Below are 25,049 nucleotides of genomic sequence, written 5' to 3'. Positions count from 1 at the left end.
ATGCACAGCTCTTCTTTGTAGCCTCGGTCAGCTTCGGGGTGTTATTAGAATGGTAATTATTGCTGCGTTTGGCTGGCCATCCCTATTATGGCCTGGGTCCCTTTCGACTAGACACTGGCTCCTTCAGTTTGGCCGAGTGACTTCTAGTTCTCTCCGCCTCCCCACCTACCCCCCGCCCAGCCCCCTGCGCGCTCCCTTCCCCAGGCGACCACCTGCGCCGCCCCACTTACCATCTGCCCCGCGGGGAGGGCCCCTCGGGGTAGCGGTGCCCTCCCTGCTCCCGGGCGGCTCTGGGGGAGCTCGGTGTTTGCCTCCAGCCCTTCGCTACCGGAGAGATCAGGTTCCTCCCCTCCTCCCCCTCCAGCTCCGGCCGCCGCCGCCGCCGCCGCCGCCGCCGCCTCCTTCTTGCATGACACAGCAGAACCGCAGCTGCTGCGGCGAGTCCCAACCATCCGCCCAGGAAGCGCCGCAACCCGGACTCGGGAGGGGCGAAGGGGGGCGAGGCAGGGGCCACCGCCGAGGGGGATTCTTGCCCCCACTCTTCACCGCACACTTGTTTCCCAGCCCAGGGGCATGGGGGCAAAATCGGGCTAAAGTCGACCAGGCCGAGCCGTTGAGGAATCCTGGGGTTTGGCGTCAGAAGGGATGGGACCCGAGAAAAGGGTGCGAAGGAGACCCCAGTAGGGGCAGGACACTGCAGGTAAAGAAGGGAAAGAAGAGGCCGAGAAGTCAAGGGCCAGGCTGTGAAGGAGAATAAAGGAGGTCAAAGAGAGGTAAGGAGGGAGAGTTGCTGAGAAGGGAGACGGAGCTGGGAAAGGGGGGTGGGGGGAGCTGCAGGGCCGGGAGGACTGGGAGTGAGGATTGGGGGAGGCCTGAGCTAAGTACCCAGGCAGTAGGGGGTCTGAATTGGGAGGCAAGGGCACAGAAAGGGAAAGGTAAAGGGATGGAAGAATGAGGCACTGGATAGGAAGGTAAAAATGGGGGGCATTATTAGAAGAGATGTAGTGGAGATCATTCATCATGGCTGATGAGGTAAACTGATGAGGTGGGAAAAGATACAGTTGAGGAAGAGCCAAAGGAAAGGGTGATCTTCCATCCCACCCTTTAGTTTACTGAGAAGTTTTTCATAATTCCGCCAGTACACACAGGGAGTTTTCCTTAAAATGGAAATGCATGAACTAAAGCATGGAAATAGCTGCTTCGCGTAGCTTTACAGCATAAAATCTCCATGGTCCACAAAAACTTTGAGGCAGAGATTTGGGGTTTAAGGCACAAGCACTTACAGGGGTTATGATTCAGTAATGCCGAAGGCACTCAAAATTGGTGTTACAGTTTCCACACAACACTCAACTTGAATAAGTCAGAGTGTTTGCTTAATGTTTCAGTTAAATGCACTGGAAATGATGACAAAGTTATTGGCTGAAACTATCCTAAAAATGCACCTGCTTCTTTTTCTTTCTCTCTATACTCCCACATAGATACATATATATAATTTCTAGTGTCTAGCATGTACAGTATGATTAGGGGAAACATATGTTTTTGTGATTATTTTATTTCCCACCAAAACACAAGCTACGCATTTTACAGCAAACCAGCTGCTTCTCACCATTTGAAAGAATGTGGTCAGAAAAGTAATGCAAAAGCTGCCACTTTGGTTTTGTCTGTACCTTCCAGGTCATATCTTCGTACCTCACTTCCTGACACAAACAAGTTTTTACTGTTGTCAGCAACAAAGCCCTAATATAGCTGCGGAAGAGAAAAACTGCATTGCATTTAGCCTCCTGCAAGCATCATCAACAGTTACTGGAGGAATGTAATTCCAGAAAGCTTTAAAGCTGGTGGTGATGGTAATTATGTATCAAATGCCTGATTCTATTTCTGTTATTATTGTTTTGTCATTTCTGTTCTACCCAAGAGCTGGCTGAACTCGCAGGGAGAAATCCGGGTTTTCTTTTAGACTTTGTAAAAATTAATCAGCCCCGGTAGAAAACTCATTGCTCTCGGGGAGAATAAAGTAGGAGCCACGAAATGTCATTTTAGCAGAGCGTGGGTTTTGCGACTGTAGGAAAGGATTTAAGGACGCGCCTTCTGTTCGGTTTCCTATGTAACGAGCAAAGGCTACACGCACGCACAGACGCCACAGCTCCCGGATGCTGTGGCTCCCTTATCTGGGCTTCTGCAGCTCCAGAAGCCCCTTCGGGATGCTGCGAGGGGCTCCCGGTGGGTGGTGGTAGGAACGCTGCGGCCGCCGCCGCCGCCACTCCTGCCGCTGCTGCTGTTGTTGCTGCTGCAGTCACGTGGGAGCCCCTTTAAGTTTCCATAGAGAGGCCTCTCCGGTGTCACATGATGGACATGATATAATGAAACAACATTGTGGAGAGGAAAGCATTAGGGGAGCCCACGGCTACAAAAACAAGTGAGTGAGAAGAGGTGGGAGGAAGAGAAACTACGCCACCTCCCCTGCAGCCGAGCCGCACGCAGCAGCCGGCGAGAAGTGGGCGACGCCGGGGGGCAGGGAGACGGGGTCCTCGGCCCCGGCCCGGGGACCCTGCCGCCTACCGCGGACAGCACAACTTTTAGCCGGCAGCCTCGGCCACCACCGCACCTGTCTCCGGAGCCTCCATCGCTCCTCGTGACGATCCAAGGGAAATTCTAGAAGAATACGCTCTACAAATATACATGCGCATCATTTTCCTCCTTGCGTCTCGCTCTAGAAGGAAAGAGAAAGGGATTCGAGCGGCAGCGTGCGTTCCGCCCCAAGGTAAGTTCTGGAGGGTGGGGAGAGCCGGCCCAGCAGGACTTCGGTGGGAATTTTGCTCTCCGCTGAGCCCTCTCGAGGTGAACGAGGCGTCCCCTCGCCGCCGGCGACGCGGATGGGTCGGATGGTCCAGCAGGAACATTTCCACTGTGGACTCTGTTATTTCCTCTTTCGCACGCCCGGCGGTCCCACCCTCGGACTCCCCGGGGCGCCTGGTCTACCCCCGGAAGGGGCCGCAGGTCACGGCCGGGATGTTCGGAAGCCGGGCGAGGGAAGGTAGGGGTTGTGGCGTTGGCCGGGAATGCCGAGGCGATTTCGCCATGTTTGTGTTGCTAAGAGCACTTTTTTCCCCTTTGAGGTGGCTTGATGCCACATGGCTTCTCCAGAGCTGCTGCCGGGTTGAGAGAGAGAGAGAGAGAGAGAGAGAGTGAGTGTGTGTGTGTGTGTGTGTGTTTTCAATGTCCGCATTCCAGCTAATGTTGCGCAGATAAAATTCAAACTTGAGGTAAACAGAAGAGGAGGAGGAGGAAGAGGAGAGGGGGGAGGGAGAGAGGGGGGAGGGAGGGAGGGGGGAGACTGTTTCCATTTCGAGATCCCACCTCTTCACTCCGCGGAGACCAACATCCCGAACGCAGAGAGCACTCGCCGGGTTCTCCCACCTACCCCACCTTTGCTGTCCACCAGAAATCAGGCGGCGGGGGGGCGGGGGAGGGTGCTCGCGGAGGACGCGGCGTCTGGGTTCTGAAAGGGAAAAACACCCTTGGCACTCAGGCCTTTGGCTACCTTCTTTTCGCCGGGAGGGACGGAGGATGCCTCGGATTGCTCTGGGGCCGGGGAACGGGAGGGCTGCGCTCCCGGGAGGGGCGGGGGGGGGGGTGCCTGCCCCTCTCACTCCTTCTTACTTTAGGGGACTAGACTGTCTCGCTCCTACCCCACCCCAGGCGCAGGTTCCTGCAGGCGGGCTGGGCGGGTCTCCAGGTTTCCAGAGGGCCGGTTGCGTAGCAGGTGTGTGGTGGGCATTTCTATGTTGTAAGTCTTGCATTGGTGGGACGACGTGGATGGGCAGAGCTGCGTCTTAATTTTTTTTTTTTCCTCAAATTAGGGAGAAAATTCAAGACGTTATATACCACTCCTCCCGTTTTAAATACTGATTCAGCTCGAAGCTAGGCTGAAGGGTGAGTGGGGATGTTTAAGGGTGAGGGTGAGCTTCGTCATGTGGAAAACGAGGCATCTGACAGCTTGTGGCCACCACCCCCGGCCCCGGGCGGAATGCGGGCTGGGTGGCCCGACAGGCGTGGCGTCCCACGGGGTGGGAGCCGGCACCGGGTCCCGGAGTGCGCGAGGGTCCGCAGCCCTAGTCGCCGGGGACTGCCTGGCCGGGAGGCGGCGGCCACGTGAGGGTGGTCTGGGTGGTCTGTGGAAGCGCTGGAGCCCAGAGATGGGTGTGAAGTGCGTAGTACAGTCGTGCCGGGGGCGGACACGAAACACCAGTGGGCAGGGGGGCGCGGAGGAGCGGAGACTCGCGCGGGCCCGACCCCGCAGCCGTGGCGATGGTTTTATTCCGAGCGGCGGCCGGAGCCGGGCGCCTTCCCCGCTGGGCCGGCGTCCCGGGCGCGGGTGGGTGCGCACTTCACAGCCCTCTCCCGGGAGACCGTTTCCGGGCGGGGTCCCTGGCCCCGAGCGAGGGCTGTAAACAGGGTGGCGCCCTCTGCCCTCCCGCCCCCGGCCTGCCGGGGCGCGCGGCCGGCGGCGCCCAGAGCGGCGGAGGCGCGGCCGCGGCGCTGGGCAGTGGCGGCGGGGGCGCGCCCGCTCCCCGCCGCCCCCGCGCGCCCCCGCCGCCCGGCCGGCCGGCCTCTTCTGTTTTTGTTTTGATGGAGCCCGCGTGCAGCTGGCGCGTGTCGAGTCACGTGCCGTGGGCGGGAGGGGGCTGGGGCGCGGGAGGCGAGGGCGCGGTGACGCACGCGTCCAGAGGGCCTGGCGCCCGCGGGGGCTGCGGGGCGAGGGGGCGTGTGCCCCGGGCAGATCCAGGTCGTGCGGGGTGCCGGGGTTGCATCTGGTGGGGTTCGTGGGAGTTGATGCTGGTGAGCGCTGTTCGGACGTGGGTGTGAATCTCACAGCGCTTCGAGCTCGTCGTCACAGCATCTAGGCGAGCCTCCTCCAAGCGGGCGGGGGGCCGGCCTGCGCTGGTTCGGTCAGAGATCGAGCTCGACCTTACCGGAGTTCTCTGTGGGCACGTAAAGATCTGTATGTGGTTCTTAATCTTGCCTGAAAATTACAAACAACTTGAGAGCCGTAGAAAGAACTGCGTTGCCTGGCCCTGCCCCAAGGCCAGTTGAACCCAAATCCAAATAGGGCCTGGACGTTGAGTATTTAGGGAAAAAAAAAAAAAAAAAAAACCAAAAAACCTCCCTCGGTATTTTTGACGCACAGTGAGGGGTGAGAACTTACCGAGGTAGTGAGCTTGTTGGAAGTGAAACCATCCCTTGTTAGGGATGAAATAGTAAAAATAGCAGACGTAGTTAGCACGACTTGATCTGTCACTAGAAGGGTCACTGTGTGTCGGCATGATGGCTCCGCAGATTGGGATACTTGATGAAATATTGGCATTCCCCATCTTACAGTTGGAAAATGGAAATTCAGGAGGAAAAGTAAAAGTTGGCCAGTGACGACCTGTGACCAGTACGCAGGGAGGCTGCCTCTGGACCTCAGGCTTCGGACCGTGGCTTATGCTGCTGGAATTAGGCCTTTACCTAAGGGCCCCATCTTTGTGTGACTCGGAGTCCTTCTCTGTTTGCCTACCAGCCTGCGAATTTAACTGCGTGTATTTACGTATGTACTTTTATTTGCAAAGTGTTGCTTCTGTTGAAGGGAGGAGAATCCTGTGGTGAATTGCTAAGGCCCATCGGCTATGAACATTTACATGAAGTGTTGTGAGGAGAGGGGGATCCTGGTACTGTGGAGAGAACAGATTCTATGGAAGTGTTTTTGTTTTGAGATGTCAGGGTAGGGATAAAGTGAAGTGCCCAGAAGATGCAGGTATCTTCCAGAGATTTACATGAGCAGACACAGAAGTCCTTCAGGTTCCTACTAATGATTGTTGTCTGGTATCCTTAGTTGTGTAGCAGACCGAAGCACATTACCAAGTTTTAGGGATTGGTTTTCACGTTGCTTGCAGTTAGGGTGAGGAAAGTTTATAGACCCACACAGGCGAGACTATCCCCGTAGACATGAGTGTGTGGGTCTAGCATGGAAATCATCTCCCTCCTGTCATCCTCGTCTTTCTTCACCGTCGGAGCCACTTTGGTCCAGCATTGCCTAATCAGTTGTGGTTCCTCTGCACCCCTCTGCATAGGGGGTTCCTCTGCCTTTAGAGTTCCTTCTTTCTTTAGGAAATCTCCTCTGGTTTCCCCTCAGAAAACACTTAATACCCTCCTTGTGTCAGCGCTGTGTTTTGTACATACTTGCATCACTGCGTTTATTACAACATGTCATACCAGTTTTGTTTACACGTGGGGTGAACCCTCCTGCTAAATTCAGCTTGTCTCAGGTGGGAGTGGTGATTGTTGACCTGTTATCACTGGGACCGGGTAGGCACGTAGGTTTGCTGTATCCCTCTGAATTGAAGTCGTGTTGGGAACAGACCAGGTATTGGTCTGCGTCACCCACCTGGCAAGGGGCTGCTGTATGGGACAGCACCATTACTGAGAATTTGCTTATGGTTAGTCTAGTACCCGATGGGTAAATGTTTAGGCTAAGGTTGTTGTGCCTTTAAAAGGAAAACCTTGATTCCTTTTTTTGGGCCCGACACTGTGCTTCCCCTTTATAGATTCTAAGGTGTTTACCGGGTAGTATTTTGGACCCATGTGAGGCCTTCGTACTATAGAGCATTTGTTTGTGTGTTCTGTGAACTTCTCATGTAATTCATGAGGACTCCTTTTTTTTTTTTTTTTTTTTTTAAGAAGCAGAATGGATTGATTATGAATAATTATAATTAGGAGTAGTTACAAGGCTGGTGGATTCAAGTTCTTGGCCTGTAAACTAAATGAAAGTGCCTTAAGCCTAATCACTTTCTCTAAAGATGTATTGTGAAGAGCAGGTTCTGCATTTGTCTTACTGGCCATTGTATCCCCCGTGCCCTGTACAGTGCCTGACACATAGCAGGTGCTTATAATTATTTGTTGAATGAACGAATGTTCAAGTAACTTAACCCCTCTAGTTTAGCTTCAGAAGTTATGTTGTAGAGCTGGAGAGGGGGCTGAGTAGCAGTAACTAATCTGAATTTACTGTTCCTCCAAGGAATGCAGTCTTTTCAGGAGCACAATTGTTAGCTCCGTGACTCTGGTTTCTTCCCTGTAAGATAAGTGACAGGACTTCTTACCCTTTCTTAATAACAGAAGAATAAGTCAAAAGATTGGGGGCTCAAGTCACAAAGAGGGAGTTGAAAGTGTAAATCATATTGAAGGAGTTCCTTACATTGCCTTGTGCGCTTGTCCAGGATTCTTCTTCAAAGAACTAAAATCGGGAACTGAGCTGTGTTAGAAAATTTGGTTTGTAAAATGGAAGGGGATTATGTATGTTAATAGAGTCTGAAGAGAATTCTGAAAATACATCCAATGTGGCATGACGTGGAGAAAAGAGCTTCAACAGGAAAAACAGGAATGGAAACATTTATTTCTTAAATCTCTAAATCTCAGTCCGTGGTAATCCTAACACTGAAGTTACGGTTTTCTGAAAGGGGGTACTTAAAAATGTAAATAGAAACATGTTGAGTGATACAGATAACCCCTACTACACTTTGAAATGCTTAGGCAGAAAGGTACCATACACATCAAACATCTGTTCCAAAGGCGAGCCCTAAGGCCAGAAGTTGTAGATTTCATTTCATGTGGTAGGTGCTGTATTGGTGGGTTGATGTGGAGCCCGATATGTGGTCGAGTGCTTGTAGAAGATGGCGCCGTGGCTCTGTGCTCTGCGTCAGACTCACCTGCCCTGTGGTGTGATGCATGGCTGGATTATAGGCCTGTCCTTGTGCCTGGGACGCAGGCTAGCTTCCTGTCATTCTACTAGTATGTGTTGCACAGATGAAAACTAATTTTATGCTAGCATAAGGAAAACATAATTGAAAATGTAAAATTTTTTTTTTTTTTTAAGATTTTACTTATTTATTTGACATAGAGAGAGAGAGAGATCACAAGTAGGAAGAGCAGCAGGCTGGGGGTAGGGTTGGGGGAAGCAGGCTCCCCGCTGAGCAGAGAGCTCTATCCTAGGACCCTGAGATCATGACCTGAGCTGAAGGCAGAAGCTTAACCCACTGAGCCACCCAGGTGCCCCAATCTTTTTTTTTTAAACCATACGCTACATTCCAAGATAAAAAATAGGACGTTTCTTTTGGAGGAGGTAGGATGAGGTGGGTAACTTTCTTTTTTAGCACTTTCTGGCCTCTTAATCCTTCATGGTTGCTCTTTACAGACTTTTGGTGTCAATGTCATTGATGGTAGTGGGGGTGGGAAGAAGCCCCCAAACTATCAACCACAAGTCCCATAAATTCCTGCTGTTGACCCTTAGAACCAAACCAAAATACGACCATAACAAGACAAAATCCACCTCTGCTGTCAGCAACAGAAGTTAACTCAGCCTACCAATTAAATAAAAAAGTCTGTGAGATTTGAGTTGTGTAGACGTCAGTAATATGAAGGTTTTTTTTAAAGGTATTAAATATAAATTATTCAAGACAGAAGAATTTATATGTGTCTGTATAACAGTAATGTAAGAATTCATATTGCAGAAGATCATATGGGACCACTTGGATTCAGATGTACAGTTAAAGAATTATTTTAGGTATATTGAGAACTGTCTCTAGTGACATTGGTCAGTAGCGTGGTATAAGAATTGAGGGAAGTTACTGGCTTTGTTTCTTTATCCTCATCGGAGTGGGTGGTTGGATCAGTGGTTCCCAAACTTGGGCACTCACAGTAGGATCACCGAGGGCAGGCTGGACTCAGATTGCCGGACCCCCACCCCAGAGTTTCTGACTCAGTGCGTCTAGCGTGGGCCTGATGATCTGCATTTTTTGCAAGTTTCCAGGAGATGCTGAGGCTCGTCAGAGGGCCGTATTTTGAGAACCACTGGATCAGATCATTTCTTCTGAAGTTTTATAAAGTGTTTGTGCCCGTTTTCCCCCTTTTACATTTTCCCCCATTTCATTTCTACAACATCGCATCATTTAAAGATTGCTGTATGGCAAACTGAGTTGTAAAAGTTTAAAATGGATTGAACTAATTTTTATTTTGAGTGTTTCCTGAGAATTCCAGATACTTTACAAAACCTTTGGGTCTGTTGTTAAAACCCAAGATTGGGTATACTTACCCAAGAGTCAAGGTCTCCAGTTACAGTATATTGAAATATTCCTCATAATATTAAAGAACTATTCACTGTTTCTTAAACACGAATGTTCTAGCAGATCTAACCAAGTGCCTTTTAATAGACAGATTTAATAGGGTATGATATATAGTGTATTACATAGTCAGGAGCTCGTTAAATAAAATGGTGTTTATGAGACATAATTCCTTTCCTGTTATAACTCTGGGTTTGAGTTTGCAGTACACCGATAGTGTGAACCTGGACGCCCTCTGAAGGGAACTGCTTTGCAGAAGAGGCACAGTTGCAGGAGGGTGATGCCCGTTAGCGGGAGGAAGAGTGAGTTGTCACGGTTCGGCCATTCTGGGTTTTGAGAACTTTGGGAAAGAGGGGAAGTTTGTAAATGAAGGGCCTTTTGGGCCGGAATCTGGCAGGAAGGCTGTGGAGATAGCAGGAGATGTCCTAAAGCAGCTTTTGCAGGGCAAGCACACTGTTCTTACCCAGAGTGTGTGTCTGTTTTGGTGGTGGTGGAGAGTAGGGGAGGGGGATTATGGCGAGGGGTTTGTGGAGACTCTAAGGCAGTTTAACAGGTGGTGCTCTGAAAGCATTCCGGATGAACCTAGACTCCCAGGTGTCAAGAGTCAGGTGGACTCAAGGTCTGAGGTGAGCAGAAGTGAGGTTTGACAATAGGTTCTAATGTGCGTGAATTTATTGGAGAAGACGGAAGAGCAAGATTGGGGGAAAAAAATCTCATCTGAGGGCAAGAAGACATTAAAAAAAAGAAATGGGGTAAGGAGTAGTGAGTGGGAGGGTAAAAATGAAAGGTTTTAAATTTTTAAACCGCTCTAAAACTTTGTGTGTGTATGTCGACTAGTTAATAGCACAGGCGTCTTTGTTAGAAAATGAATTAGCTAGTTTTCCTTTTCATTTCCGGTGGGTACATCAATAATCACCAGATGCTATTATTTGATTCACATCGCGTGCCTTTCCAAAGTCATGCCTAGGATGCATGCATTGCTTACTTTTTTAGATTGCTTTATGATCGCTAACTTGTTTAAATCAAATTCCTGGAAGGCGCACATAATGTTTATTACTGGATGTATTTTATGGATTAGGAAACAAATCATTTGTGTAGCACAGGCCACACATCTGGGCTGAGACCATGAGATCTCACTGCTTTCCGCATCTACTGGTTTTAATTTTTATCTGGAAATTCTCCGTTTTCTAACTGCTTTTACAAAATGACCGAACTTCCAATCTTAAAGTCGAGTCAGCATCCGTATAATTGATTTTAGACTATATTTCTTGGAAAGGGCCTTCGATTTGGATCTACGGTTTATTTCTTTGAAAGGGACTACATGTGATTTGCTGCTAGTCATTTCTTGACTCAAATATCTGTGACCTAATCTTCATAACTAAATCTGTGAAACTGTTGAGTGTTCTTGATGGTTTGAGGCTGGGGTTGGCAGTCTCTATGGCTGGAGTGCTGGGGGTGGCCGCTGGGCCAGTTTTCACAGAGCAGCAGTGGGAGGTGGGAGGTGCTGCTGTATGATCCTGAGCCCCCCCTCCACCCCCTAGGACCTTTTAAAAGCCTCCAGTGCTTTAGGGAGTTCAGTCACCTAATACTTTTTCTTCTATTTAATCACAGTGGCCCTGGGCAGCATCTTTCTTTGTCCTTCCATCTCTTGAGTTTCCTTTCTTCCAACTTGTGTCATTTGTTTCTTCCACGGCCAGGCATCTAGCTATCAGGCTGGCCTCTGGTTGGCTAAAGCCACACCCCCGCCCCCCTTGGCCCCACCCTTGGATTTCCTTCATGATCCTGCCCCTCTATTTTTCTGTTCTCCCGTCTCCCCTCAGTTCTGTTTTGTGCTATGGCTGATTTGATTTAGTTTGGTGGAAAGGGTATTAAGGTAGAGCAGTGGTAATAACTATAAGAATGATTAGTGGGTACCTGCTTGTTTGGAGACTGTGCTAAATGCTTCATATTCCTTCCACTGTGAATGCTAGGTCCTACGAGCTACAGAACCTCGGGAGAGTGTCCAGCTCTGTGCCATAGGCTGTTCCTCTGGAAAATGGGGGCTTCGGTGGAGTAAGGAAGGTGTTTCTGTCCCTAAAATGGTGTGATTGAGTTGTCGTAGGATTGTAAGCCCTCGTGGGACTTGAGCTTTTTGAAAGGTCCCTGTTCATCGGGACGGGGGTCCAGTGGAGGGGTGTTGTTTCTCTGCCCCAAGATCAGGAGACCCAGGACTCCTTATTTTAGGCTGCCTGCAGTGTGGCTGGCCGCCTTTCTCCTTCAGAAGCTTTCGGATGCATCTCAAGGGAACCCTTCTCTATCCTTGTGCTGTCTACATCAGAGGACCAGAAAATTGAACCCGAACACTCTACTTTGGAAAGGTTGTTGACCCCAATTTGGAAGATTTCGCTTCTTTTCATCTCCATGGTGGAGGTACTGGGCTTCTAAAGACATCCCTTCCTTGATGGCTCCCTAGAGGGGTTTCTGGGAACCTGCTTAATTCTTCTGTTAATTCTTGAACAACTCATAAAAAAGTGCTACCTCAGAGCCTTCTCTTGCGAAGTTGTACTCGGTGTGTGACCTTGAGTGCTTGTTTCCTACTTCTAGGGAAATTTTTGTTACTGCTGAAATCTTTTGGTCATGTTCATAACAAAGCCAAGCTACTTATCTGTTCATTGTCAAGGCCACTGACAATTGTTTTGCTTTCTGCTTTTACGTTGATGCATCATTGCACGTATTGTCCATTTTCTAAAAATCTATGATTATCTTTTTTGTTTCTTTATGTTTCCAGAGAGATTAATCATCGCTGTGCTAGGAACACTTACTTAATCATCTTTGTCCTTACTGTTGTTCATATTTCTTCAGCTTTTCCGATTTTTTTTTTGTTTTAGTTTTTCAAAATTGTATAATACCTAATTCTTATAGTAGGCTCTATCCCAAAAGAATTTGTGATGGCTCTTCCATTTTTAGGGATTATTGCCTAAAAATGCAGGTATTTGATAGCAACAAGCAAAAAGCATTTTTAAATAGAATGCCATTTATAGCCTTTCTTCGGGTTTTATCTTTGAAATCTGTGGTCTATTTTATGCCTTTTAGTTTGTGAACAGTTACTGTGCTTTGCTGTGTTTGTAAGCCTCTCCTTTTTTTGAGCCAAAAGATATCAAAAATCCTACTTTCTCCCATTCTTAAAGGGTTCAAAGTTAGGATTTCTTCTGCTACTAACTTAATTCTTCTGAAAAGGTACACAGGATTTTGCTCCTTGTAATTTATCTTTGTCACTGTAACTAGCAGTTTGGAACAGGACTTCATAGGTTTAACGAATCAGTACCTTATTTAGTAATTTCCTGTCATCTCCAGAATATTTTCCAATAGCAGATCATTTGCGATTGTAAACAACAGAAATATCTCAACAGCAGATTTGGTTTAAAAAGATTTTATCTGTGTAAGAAATCATGCCGTACCATAGCTGAGGAACATTTGCTCCTGCGTGTGTGGGGGGAGGGTGATGGTGGTATGGTTTCCTGGCTTGTTCTGTGTCTGGTGGTCTCAGCCCATAACCCAGGAAGGGCCCAGCATCATTAGAGGACATTGGCAGTAAGACTCTGCAAGGGACTGGAAATGCCCTCCTTCTTACTGTATGTTCTTGTTTTGCAGAGTCCTAGTTGCCTGAAAACACTGAATTGCAATTGTATAAATTGTGCTCTTTTCGAGTTAAGGGATCTAAGCTCTGGAAAGATGACTCATCAGGAACAGGTCGGGTCCTGGGCTTGCCTGGTAAGATCCAGTGTATTTTGGATTGAGCACTTTCTGTGTTACTTTTCGTCGGAATCTTCCTGATACTGGACCTCGACTCTAAGGAGCAGAGCCGAATAAATGTGTCCTTCCCTGGGCGAACTTTGTGTCCAAAGCTAAACCAAAGAAAAACAAATGACGCTTAAAGATGTCCGGCACCTCTCTGCACGTTTTGTGTGGTGCGGGCACAGCCATGGCTCCAGGATCGTGACGAGCCATTTGGGGCCATTCCTCTCTTCCTTGTTTATTCTCTTTTCTTTCTGTGTTCTCTCTCCACTTCTTCCTTTTTTTTTTTTTTTTTTCTTTCTTTTCTTTTAGGGTTCTTTTTTCCTTGGTTCTACCTTTCCCCTTTTCCCTTTGCCATTCCTGCTGTGGATAGCCTAGTAACACCCTGAAGTTACTGCTGGCATTTTTTTTTTTAGCCTGACTAATGGCAGCCCAGAGCTAAATACAGGTTTTCCTTTGATAAGTGTGTGTGCTGGTGCAAGCGGTCTCTGAACAGAGTTTAATATGTTTACATCTCATATTCCACATTGGATGGGAAGTATGATATGAAATATATCTCATACGGATGTTTAAGTTTTGTGCCTAAAGGGCATTCTGCCAAAATTTAGGTAATAGGAACCATACAGACAATGAACTTCAGGATTCTTTTTTATTTATGGAATTTCTGGTAAACAGTGATGATGTTTGGGTTAATGTAACATAATGATTTTAAGTTGCTTAAGCTATAACAAAGTTTGGCGTGAAAAAATGTGAGAGTCTAATGGGTATTAAATATGCAACAGTTACTTAAGCTATTCTTAAAGATCAGAGCATCTTCTAGCTCTGCACGGGCTTCAGAGCTAATTTAATCACTGGTCTTATTCTATAGATAAGGCAGTTTACTTAATTTTACATGCCTGGTTAGTGGCGTAGTTGACAACAGTCCAGTCTTCCACATCGCTGTCCATTCTGCTTTTTTGGACAGAAAGTTCGATTCGTGAAATTTCAAGGGAAAATGGGCAGAGAAGGCTGAGAGGAGTATGTGTATTCTAAGCCTAACTTGACTTGAATTTATTAGTTAAGAGATGAGGTGCTTAACCCCTCTGGATCCCAGTTAATGGATGGTTGTATTCTAAGGTCCCTTCCAGGGCTGTGACTTGTACTCTGGTGAGAAAAATGAAATAGATTTAGATTTTTTCGTGTTGTGCATTTCTGCAGTTTCAATTTGTGTCTTATTTTGGGTAGATAGCTTTCTTTCTTCTTTTTTTTTTTTTAAATTTAGTAGGTATCATTCGTGTATTTTATTGTGAGTGAATCAACTTTTCCAAAGTATATTGTCGTTAGACATGGGTGGTTTTTCTTACTGTGACAGTTGCTTCTGTATTCAAGTGTCTCCAGCTTCATCGTGTTTAACTGAAGTAAATACAGATTTGGAGGCAGGTCTCCCCTAGTTTCAAACTGGTGGAGGGGGTACCACATGCAGTATCCCACGGCGGCGGCGGGGCGGGGGGAGTCTGCTTGAGATTCTTCCCCTCTGCCACCCGCCCCCCCATGCTCTTTCTCTCTCAAATAAATAAATTAATGTTTAAAAAAGAAAGCAGTGTCATGTAAATAAGATTTAAGAGAATTTGGCTCTTCTAATTTCTAGAGTTGCTTTATTTGGGGTTGTGGAACAGGTTTTTCCATTCTTAGTAGGATAATCTGGCATTGTTTGTGTCAGAGGGGAGACAGTTGTGATAATCTGGAAGGATAGGAAAGATGAGAGGAGTTGAAAGCATTAGAGAAAAAGTTGAAGACACTGGAGATGCTTTCTGAAGAGGCGTGTGACCCTGAGCTCCGAGCCCTACCTTCATTGCTTAGCAGTAGTTACCATGCCCTTCTTTGCTTTAAAGAAACCCAACTTTCAATTAAACACTTTTTAAAAAAAGATTTTATTTATTTATTCATGAGAGACAGAGAGAGAGGCAGAGGGTGAAGTAGGCTCCCCACTGAGAAGGGAGTGCGAAGGCGGACTCGATCTGAGGACCCCGGGATCACGAGCTGAGCCGAAGGCAGACAGACGCTCAACCATCTGAGCCACCCAGGCGCCCTCAGTTAAACACTTTTGAACACCTCTCGTGCATTGCATTGAGCTGGGTGCTGTGGGAACTACAGAAGAATTATCTATAAGAACTTCTTCCCCTAGATGTTTAACTTCTGGCTGGGTCCCCAGTGCATAGACCATGAGAGGAATAAGTGAATGTCTGAGTACCCTGAAGAGTGGTCTTGGCAGGAGAGAGAAGGGAGGAGGAGTGCAGCAGTAGAGAAGGACCCCAAGAAGCCATGCAGTTGGAGCAGTTGGAAGGACTGGTACTTAAGGGAGAGTGTGCGAGGGTGCTGGTAAGCTAGGTTAGGACATCAGCTGGGGAGTTGGGAGATGACCATCGCATGTTTTAAGGTGGTAAATGAGGGGACCTGTGAAAGTACCAGAGCCTTTTTACTTCATCTTTTTATCTTGAAAACTTCAAACCTTTAGAAAAATAGTACTGTAAATACTCATACATCCTTGTAGATGAATCAGTTAACATTTTGCTGTGCTTTTCCCCTCACACTCAGTGTATGTGTTTTGAATCAAATGTGGTATGTATATTTATAATTTTACGTCACCACTTGAATGTAAGTTTCAGATACCATGACATTTCACCTCTAAATACCTGTGAAAGAGGACTTTCTTATGTGTCATGACAACACAGTTATCACACCTAAGAAGTCTAGCACTGATAAAATAACATCTAATAAATAGAAAATATTTAAATTTGGGAGTAGAATGTGTATTTATCTTTGTTTTTAAAATCAGGAAGGCTTATCTGGCACAATGTGTATTGAATGAATTGGTGGGACAAGAGACTAGAGCCACAGAAACTGGTTTGTATATATTTAAAATGTCACATAGAGGGGCACCTGGGTGACTCATTCCGTTAAGTGTCCAGCTCTTGGGCCCAGGTCATGATCTCAAGGTGGTGAGATCGAGTCTCAAATCGGGATCTTCCCTTAGATGGGAGCCTGTTTGAGATTATTTCTCCCTCTGCCCCTCCCCCACCACTTGCACTCATGTTTTCTCTCTAAATAAGTAAAATCTTAAAAAAATAAAATTAGAAGTCAGATATAAAGAATTTATGACATATAGTCATAAAAACAGAAAGAGGAAACTCATTATATTCTTTTTTAAAACTATTTTTTAAAAATTTTATTTATTTATTTATTTGACAGAGATAACAAGTAGGCAGAGAGGCAGGCAGAGAAAGAGGGAGAAGCAGGCTCCCTGCTGAGCGGAGAGCCCGATGCGGGGCTCAATCCCAGGACCCTGGGATCATGACCTGAGCGGAAGGCAGAGGCTTTAACCCACTGCGCCACCCAGGTGCGCCCCCCACCCCATTATATTCTGATATACTATATTCTTGAATACATTCTTAATATGTTCTTGAATACATTCTTTACTATATTACATTCTATAGAATATAATTTAATATATTCTTTAATATATTCTTGATATAATCTTAAGAAACAAGGCATAAGAGAGTGTAAAAAAGAGAATTTATAAATAGTTGCACACATGTAGACTAATAATATCCCTGGAAGGATAGAAAATGGGCCATAACATTTCATGCCTCGAAGAGAAGGAAGCAGGCAGCTGGAGAATAGCGAGATGTTCCCTCAATATCCTTTTTTACTTTTGAAGTTTGAACTGTTTGAAATTCAAAAATAAGTAATAAGAGACTACCTAGTAAGTACTTAGTAGTAAGCACTAAGTAGTAAGTACTTACTGAGTACTTAGTAAGTACTTAGTAAGTACTACTTGCTAGTAAGCAAGCTAGACTTATATGTTGAAACTACTGTTAGCTTTGTAGTGTGCAGGGTAATGCTTCTCTGTGTGTCCTGAAGAAATTTGGAGGCTGAGACCTGAAACAAAGATAGAGGATGGAGGAAAGTTTATCTTTTCAGTTTTGAAGGGAAACCTGCTTTTGTGCCGTTTAGTGGGAAAGGGTGTTTCGGGACACAAGAAGGCCTGTTTTTCAGGAATTGCTGGTGCGGGGAAGAGGGACTTGGGTGGGGTCTTTATCCGGGGAGTCTCCACTGTCTTGTGGAGTAGGAGTCTGTGTGTCCCTCCTGGAGTAAAGGAGACTGTTTTCCTCCTTTAAGTGTGAGAAGCAGGAAGATAATTTTGTGGTTTGCTTCAGTAGAAAAGTACAGAAGATGGCAAAAGTAGACTCAGCATTGTGTTTCTACCTTTGATGATAAAAGAGAAGTGTGCTTAAAAGGCTGCTAAGAGAAATGTTTAGGAGTAATGCCTGGCTTTCTTCTTGATTTGTTTTCAAAGACAGAGTTTTGAAGATTATAAGAAGGCTAAAAGAACCTTATTGAGCAGATAGCAGAGATCTATGTTATTAGTAAATTACTTCCATTTGATAGCAACTTGATTATTTCATGCGATGATTTTTACATAATTCCATAGTGAACTTGTGTGATGTTTATCCTTAAAAAAAACAACTTTTTCGCAGTGTTTTGAATTAAGTTGCACGGAAGGTTAAAATTAATTTCAGAGTTGTCGCAGCCACAGTTTATTTTCTGTTGTATGAGTAACACAAAGTTATTGATTAGTACTTAGTGCCTTTTCTTGTGAAGGCCAGTGTTTATTAATCAGTGAGTGTTGAATTGCTCCCAGTGTCCATTAGGCATCCTGTGGTTAATAGAGACAGATAGCCTGCCCTTGATAGATGCTTCTGGAAAGTTAACATTTCAACAGTGGCAGTTAAATTCCCGTCAGGGAGGGAAGCCGCTGATTGCCGCTGATTGCGGGGTCAGGTCTTTGGAGAGGAGAGGAAAGGAGAGGAACTCCACTCTGTTGAATCAGGCCCCCAGGGTGTGAGACTTGCAGGTGAAGAAATCTGACTTTACCAGTTTGTTCAGAGTCCATGGCAGAGCTAAGCAAGCTTCCGGCAGAGTGAACATGCTGTGTGTTACTTTGCAGTGGAAGATGTACTAAGGCCAGCTGTAGACTTGTTGAAAGGATAACCTTTGGACCATAACTTTACTTGGTGAACATAGAAATAAGATGGGGACAAATTGGAGGTCTTCCGGGGCGCCTGGGTGGCTCAGTGGGTTAGGCCGCTGCCTTCGGCTCAGGTCATGATCCCAGGTCCTGGGTTCAAGCCCTACATCGGGCTTTCTGCTCAGCAGGGAGCCTGCTTCCTCCTCTCTCTCTGCCTGCCTGCCTACTTGTGATTTCTCTCTGTCAAATAAATAAATAAATCTTAAAAAAAAAAAAAATTGGAGGTCTTCCACTGATACTTCCATCAAGTTGCTGGAATTTGGTAGAGGGCTTTTTTTTTTTTTTTTTTTTTTTTAATACTCCAGGAGCTATTCTGCGTAAAGACTGGGGCCGAAAATTAGAGCTCCTTTACTACAGTGTGCTGCTGGATAAACAGGAAGAATTCTTTTCCAGTTCCCTTTGCTAATCAGTTACCAAGGGTCCCAGAGCTTTATGCCGGGTCTGTTCCAGTACGATGGGGACGTAATAGTACTAATAGTAATGAGTGTTCGGCACGTGTGGAGCATTTGGCTCGTGTGTGTTTTTTCTGTTATTCCCTTAATCCTGTAATAGCCCTAGGGAAATAGGTACTTTTACCATTCCCACTTGGTAGGTGAGAAAATCAGAGTTTAGGAAAGCTTAGGGCTTAGAGCCCAACTTCTGAGCCAGGTAGCCTGACTCTAGAGAACCTTAGGCTTTATCCACATGTGATAGAATTTCTTTTGCGCATTTCAGCTTCTTTCCAGTTGTGTTTTCCTTAGAATATACCATAATCATCTTGAGACAAACTTCCGTCTCTCATCTGTCAAATGAACACTTAGGAAGTACAGTTTCTGTGAAAATATTTAAGCAGTAACTTAGGGTAGGTTGGTGTTGTTTTTTTTTTTTTTTTTTTTTTTTAAGAATGCTGATCTTGATTTCCTTTTGATAATTTTGAGTAGTTTCATTTAGAAAATGGACCATTAGGGGCACCTGGGTGGCTCAGTGGGTTAAAGCCTCTGCCTTCAGCTCAGGTCATGATCCCAGGGTCCTGGGATCGAGCCCCTCATCGGGCTCTCTGCTCAGCGGGGAGCCCGCTTCCTCCTCTCTCTCTCTCTCTGCCTGCCTCACTGCCTACCTGTGATCTCTATCTGTCAAATTAAAAAAAAAAAAAAAAGAAAATGGACCATTAAAAATTAAAAAGGTTGAAAAAAACCCACAAAGATAATGCAAAGAAGGGCTATTTTCAGATTCACCTGTTTACATTTTCCTCTGTTTATATTTGTGAATATTTTCTTGCTCTCTATATTTTATTTGTAAGTATATGTGTGTTGCACATTTTTTTTCTGAGTTCCTTGGGGTGTTACTTATTTCATGGCCCTTTATCTCTAAATATTTCAGTGGACATTTCCTAAGAACAGGGGTTTTTTGCTTGCATACAGTTAATACTCCATATATTTATATTATTAAAATATCATCAAATCTGTGCATATTATGATTTTATCAGTTGTCCTTTTAAGGGTCTTTGTAACATTTTTTTCCTGTGAAAAAGATCCAGGCCAGGGTTCTATATCCTATTTAGTTGTCATATCTGTTTAGTACCCTTTCATCTGGAGTATTTCCACGTTTTTCTTTAGTCTTTTATCAGATTGACATTTTTGAAGCATATCCTCATACCTGTCCTTTTTTAAAAAATAATAGACATTTCCTCATTTTGTCTGTATGATGTTTTCTCATCTTTAGAATCAGGTTATGCATAATGGCCCAGAACTCACTTTTCCCCCTCCTTAATGAGTTTATTCCTTTTCAAAATCAGGAAATTAACACTTGTATACTAATATTATCTAAGTACAGACCTTTGTCAGATTCTGTCAATTATTCCCAAAATGTCTAGAGTAGGAAAATACCAGATCGTATTTTACATCTAGACTTATTTTATCTGGAATAGGTTTCTCAGTTTGAATTTCATGGCATGAATATTTTTGAAGAAGATTAGTCAGTTATTTCCAGAAAGTCCTTCAGCGTTGGTTTGTTTGAAGTTTCCCCACAGTTAGATTCAGGTTTTGCACTTTTGGCGGAAATGCCGCGTGAGGGACATTGTGTTCTTCCCAGCACATCGTATTGGAGTCACATGATGTCTGTTTGTTCCACAGCTGGTGATGTTAATTTTGATCACCTGGTTAGGGTACGGTCTAGCAGGTCTGCCTCTGTGAAGTTACTCTTTCCCTTTACAGACAATAACTGTCTTGTGGAGTGGTGTTTTCAGTTCATGTCCTAATGACTCCTCAAACTTTTAGTCATAGGCTTAGAATCCCTGGGTGATTCCTTGCTTGAATCGGCTGTTCTTACAAAGTTTGCCCAGTGATGATTTAAAATGCCACCATTCCCTCTTCATTTATTTATTGGTTTTCTCCCACAAAGAAGAGTGTTCCCTTCTCTCTTACTTATTTATATTGGTGTTCATTCATGGATTTGTACTTGAATCTTATTTTATTTATCATTACCGATTTTGATGCTCAAATTGTCCTGGATTGGGCCATGGGAGCCCCCTGAGGCTGACTCTTGTGCTCTATTGACATGTCCCTATCATTGTTTGACACATCCTTACTTTGTGGCCCGAAGAGTCCTCCTTGTGAACTTTGTCTGCCTGCGTCCTGGAAGTAAGTGGTCACATCTCCGTTCTTCTTTGTGAGAATGCCTGTGTCTCCAAAGCCTTCCCAAGAGTGACTTTTTTTATTTTTTGGATTTTATTTATTTATGTGACAGAGGCCGTGAGAGAGGGAACACGAGCAGGGGAAGCAGGAGAGGGAGAAGCAGGCTCCCTGCTGAGCAGAGAGCCTGATGCAGGGCTTGATCTCAGGACCCTGGGATCATGACCTGAGCCCAAGGCAATTTTTTTTTTTTTTTAAGTTTTTTTTTTTTTTTTAATTTATTTCACAGACAGAGATTACAAGTAGGCAGAGAGGCAGGCAGAGGGAGAGAGAGGAGAAAGCAGACTCCCTGCTGAGCAGAGAGCCCAATGCGGGGCTCGATCCAGGACTCTGGGATCATGACCTAAGCTGAAGGCAGAGGCTTTAACCCACTGAGCCACCCAGGCGCCCCGAGCCCAAGGCAGTTCTTAACCGACTGAGCCAACCAGGCGTCCCTAAGAGTGACTTTTTATAACTGTTTAATTTTTGTGAATCTGATGGGTGAGAAATAGCAACTCAGTGTAGTTTTAATTTCTGTTTATGAGTGAAGTTGAACATCTTTTCGTATATTTATGGGGTATATGTGTGTATGTATATATGTGTGTATATGTATTCATGTTTTTTTGTCCATGTTTCTGTCCTAAGTTACTAGTATTCAGTTTCAATTTTAAGAGTTCTTTATATATTATGAATACTGTCTCTTTATCTGTGATATGATGCAAATATTTTCTCTCATTTTATTTATCACCTTTGGTTAATAATGGCTTTTTTTTTCTTGCCATGCAGACGTTATTAAAAATTTTTGTGTAATCACATTATTAGTTTTTTTCTTGTACTTTCTCTGATTTTTGAATCATAGATCGCATGCTTTCCCTTATATCAGACTTAGAGAAGATCACCATTTTTTTCCCTTGTAGTACTTGTATGGCTTCATTGTTTTACAGTTAGATCCTTGATTCATTTGGAGTCTATTCTTATGTATGGTATGAACTATGGATCTAATTTTATCTTTTTCCAGATGGCTAACCAGTTGTTTTAACGATTTATTAAAAGTCAGTTTTTGCCCCAGTGATTTCTAGATGCTCTGTTTTTGTTTTTTTTTTAGTTTTTGATATTTTTTATACAGTACTCAAGTTCCATCTGTATGTGGGTCTGTTTCTGACTTTCTGTATTACCACACTGGTTTGTCTGTCTACTCTTGGGCCAGCAACACGCTTTTCATTATAGAGTCTTTAGAGTATAATTTAATGTCTGGAAGGACTAGTCCTCTGCTGTAGCATTTTAGGGTTTTCCTGACTGATCTTGCACATGTATTTTTAATATGAAGTTCAGTTTCATTTGTTACCTTCATTAAAAAGAATTGTTGGTATATTTGTGTGGATTGCATTAAATTAATTTACAGCAACTTGACATTTTTGATGTTAACTTGTTCTCTGCCGAAATAAGAAATCTTTTTTTTTTTTTTTTTAAGATGTTATTTATTTGAGAGAGAGAGAGAGAGCATGAGCAGGGGAAGAGGCAGTGGGGGAAGTAAATTCCCTGCTGAGCTGGGAGCCTGCTGCTGGGGTTGATCCCAGGACTCTGGGATCATGACCTGAGCCAAAGGCAGATGCTTAACCGACTGAGCCACCCAGGCACCCAAAGAAGTTTTTGGTTTTAAATAGTCTCCACACCTAGCATGGAGCCCAACGTGGGGCTTGCACTCATGATCATGAGATAGAGACCTGAGCTGAGTTAAAGATGCTTAACCGACTGAGGCACCCAGGCACCCCAAACAAAATGTTCCATTCTATGTGTACATTAATGTGAGGAATATAATGACAGCAAAGCTATGATTTCTACCTTAAATAACTTAAATATAGTTTTGGAAGTCAAGTGCATGTTTATCTATATGCGTCAAAAAATAGAAACATTTCTTTGGTCGGTGGACTTTATTTTTTTTTTTTTTAAGATTTTATTTATTTATTTGAGAGACAGATCACAAGTAGGCAGAGAGGCAGGCAGAGAGAAAGGAAGGGAGGCAGGCTCCCCGCTGAGCAGAGAGCCCGATGTGGGGCTCGATCCCAGGACCCTGGGATCATGACCTGAGCCAAAGGCAGTGGCTTTAACCCACTGAGCCACCCAGGCGCCCAGGTCGGTGGACTTTAAATTGAACCTAAAAGGAAGTGTCGAATGTAGTTGAGTAGAGAGAGTCAAGGACATTTCAAATGGTTATTGCTCAGGCGAAAGTAGAAGCAAGATCTTGCCATGTCACGTGAGGTCAGTGAGATCTGTTCAGAAGTAAAGTGGGGGCAGGCCATGGAAGGCCCTGAGTGGTCACGGTTTGGTTCTGACCCACTGAGCCGCAGAGGCCTCCTGAATTAGTAATCTGTTGCCTTGTAACAACTTAACCCTAACGGTAGTGACTTAGGACCCCGGTAAGCATGTATTATCTCTAACAGCTTCTGTGCATCTGGGATTTGGGAGCAGGAAGCACTGTTGCCGCATTCCACTGCTTTAAGGGAGCCTGTGAATTCAGCCCACGTTCGGGGGGAGGGTGGTGGGGTTCTATGCTTTAAGGACAGGAGTGTCGGAGAGTCTGGCTCCGAGGACGGTCAGCGAGAGAAGCCGCAGCTGCGGTGCTAGATCGAGCGGCGACCCAGACCCGTTCCCGGCAGCGGCGGCAAGAAAAGTGGAGGATCAAGAGCTTCAGATGTGGCAGACTCTGAGGAGAATGATGTTTGAAATGAATGCATTTGCCTGTGAGATTATTAGAGGTGACAGCAGTTTAAGTGGAGTAGAACAATTTTGGAAATTGGATTATAACATTTAATTCGATGATTAACTTTTTAAGAAGTGCTCCAGGTGGGAGGATGAGTGGCTGGCATGCCTTTAGATTTTGAGATCTTACCTCTTTCTTGCCTTCTTTGAGCACCACCAAGCCTCCCTGGAAGGGTACTCCTCAAATCTTGGCTTGAGGGATGAAGTAGGATTTTTGCCTCACTTGTTTGCAGAGAATCTTTTGACTGTAAGTGAAGTCAGCTTCCTTTATCATTCTTTTACTTCACGTCCTGTTTTCAACTATTCTCACCTGGGCTCTTCCCCCTCCTTCCTTCCTAGCCTTTCCTTCGCCTTCCCCTGGTTTGTATGACTTAAGGATGGTTTCCCAGACTGGGGATCATCCACCTTCCCCCTCCCTTAACCCCCCAACTTCAAGAGCAAGTCTGCTACTCATGTTTTGTTAATGGAACTTGTAGGGATGCAGTTAATGCCTACGAGGTGTGATTACAATTAGCAGTTGACAAATATCTGTACTAAATTGAGAAGGATTTTTGTCTTCCTTGATATTATGTGTCTGTACATGTGTACAGTCAATCTTTACATTAGTAAAATGAGTGTGATAAAATGGAGCAAAAACATGAAAATATTGGTATAGTTTCTGTATGTGACATAGTACGTTTCAAGATTTCTGTAAGGATTTAAGATTAAATGGACCAAGAAATTGCATAGTGAAACACCAACAAAGCCTGAAAGAGTAAATCTTGAGTTTTCTCTACTACATGATGTGGTGGTGATTATTTTCGTTTTTTTTTTTTTCTGATAGGGTTGGTTTTCTTTTAAGAAGAACTTCCATTTCACTAAAGACTTCAAGAAACTAAACAGAATAGCGATAATAAGGATCATTTCAAATCAAAGAGTAGACTTTTTTGCTGCGAGAAAAAGAACTATTTTGATAAGTTCTATTTAGCAAAAAAGATAAGATTGCTCTTAGTCGCATCATCTTTGAATAAGTAGGGTGGCATGAGTAAGGCAGGCTCGCTCTGCAGAATGCATAGAGGGTGAGCATGGGGGAGGTGAAGCGGGGCTGGGGAAAGTGAGCCTGAATCACAGGAGTGAGGGGAGTCTGAGGGATGCTGGTGTGGACAGCATGGGTAACAAGAGGCTCTTGGAGGCACAGACAGAGAAACAGTGGTGTGAAAGTTCTTTCGTGACTTTTTTTTTTTTTTAAGATTTTATTTTTGGGGTGCCTGAGTGGCTCAGTTGGTTAAACCTCTGTCTTCGGCTCACGTCATGACCTCGGGGTCCTGGGATTGCTTCTCCCTCTCACATTCCTTCTGTGCTTTCACTTTCACTCTCTCTCTCCTGAATAAATAAAATCCAGATTTTTAAAAGCAAAATCTACACCCAACGTGGGGCTTGAACTCACAATCCCAAAGTCAAGAGTTGCATGCTCCACCGATGGAGCCGGCCAGGCACCCATTGTGAATTTTATTATACCTATTGTAGCTTTTCCTGTGTGTCAGTGGGTTTGAGAGAGAAGGTCAGAAAAAAAAGGGGGGGGGAGTGAAAAGGGGGTGACAAGATCAAAGACTGTGTTGTTTGTCTTCACAAACAGTTAAATTAAAATTAAAGGCCTGGATATATTTG

General features: G+C 44.9%; 1 long non-coding RNA gene across 1 annotated transcript in view; it reads left to right on the top strand.

Moving 5' to 3' along the window:
- The first annotated feature begins 637 nt into the window (after positions 1-637).
- LOC125080822 (uncharacterized) overlaps positions 638-25,049 on the top strand; it is a 54,591-nt gene continuing 30,179 nt past the window's right edge. Inside the window, exons 1-4 of the long non-coding RNA XR_007121491.1 lie at positions 638-773; positions 1,675-2,761; positions 3,861-3,933; positions 5,380-5,587. This is a non-coding gene — a long non-coding RNA (uncharacterized LOC125080822). The remainder of the gene's footprint in view (positions 774-1,674; positions 2,762-3,860; positions 3,934-5,379; positions 5,588-25,049) is intronic.

The sequence above is a fragment of the Lutra lutra genome, chromosome 11 (genome assembly GCF_902655055.1).
Source record: "Lutra lutra chromosome 11, mLutLut1.2, whole genome shotgun sequence".
NCBI lineage: Eukaryota > Metazoa > Chordata > Mammalia > Carnivora > Mustelidae > Lutra > Lutra lutra.
This window is presented reverse-complemented; position numbering and strand designations above follow the sequence as displayed.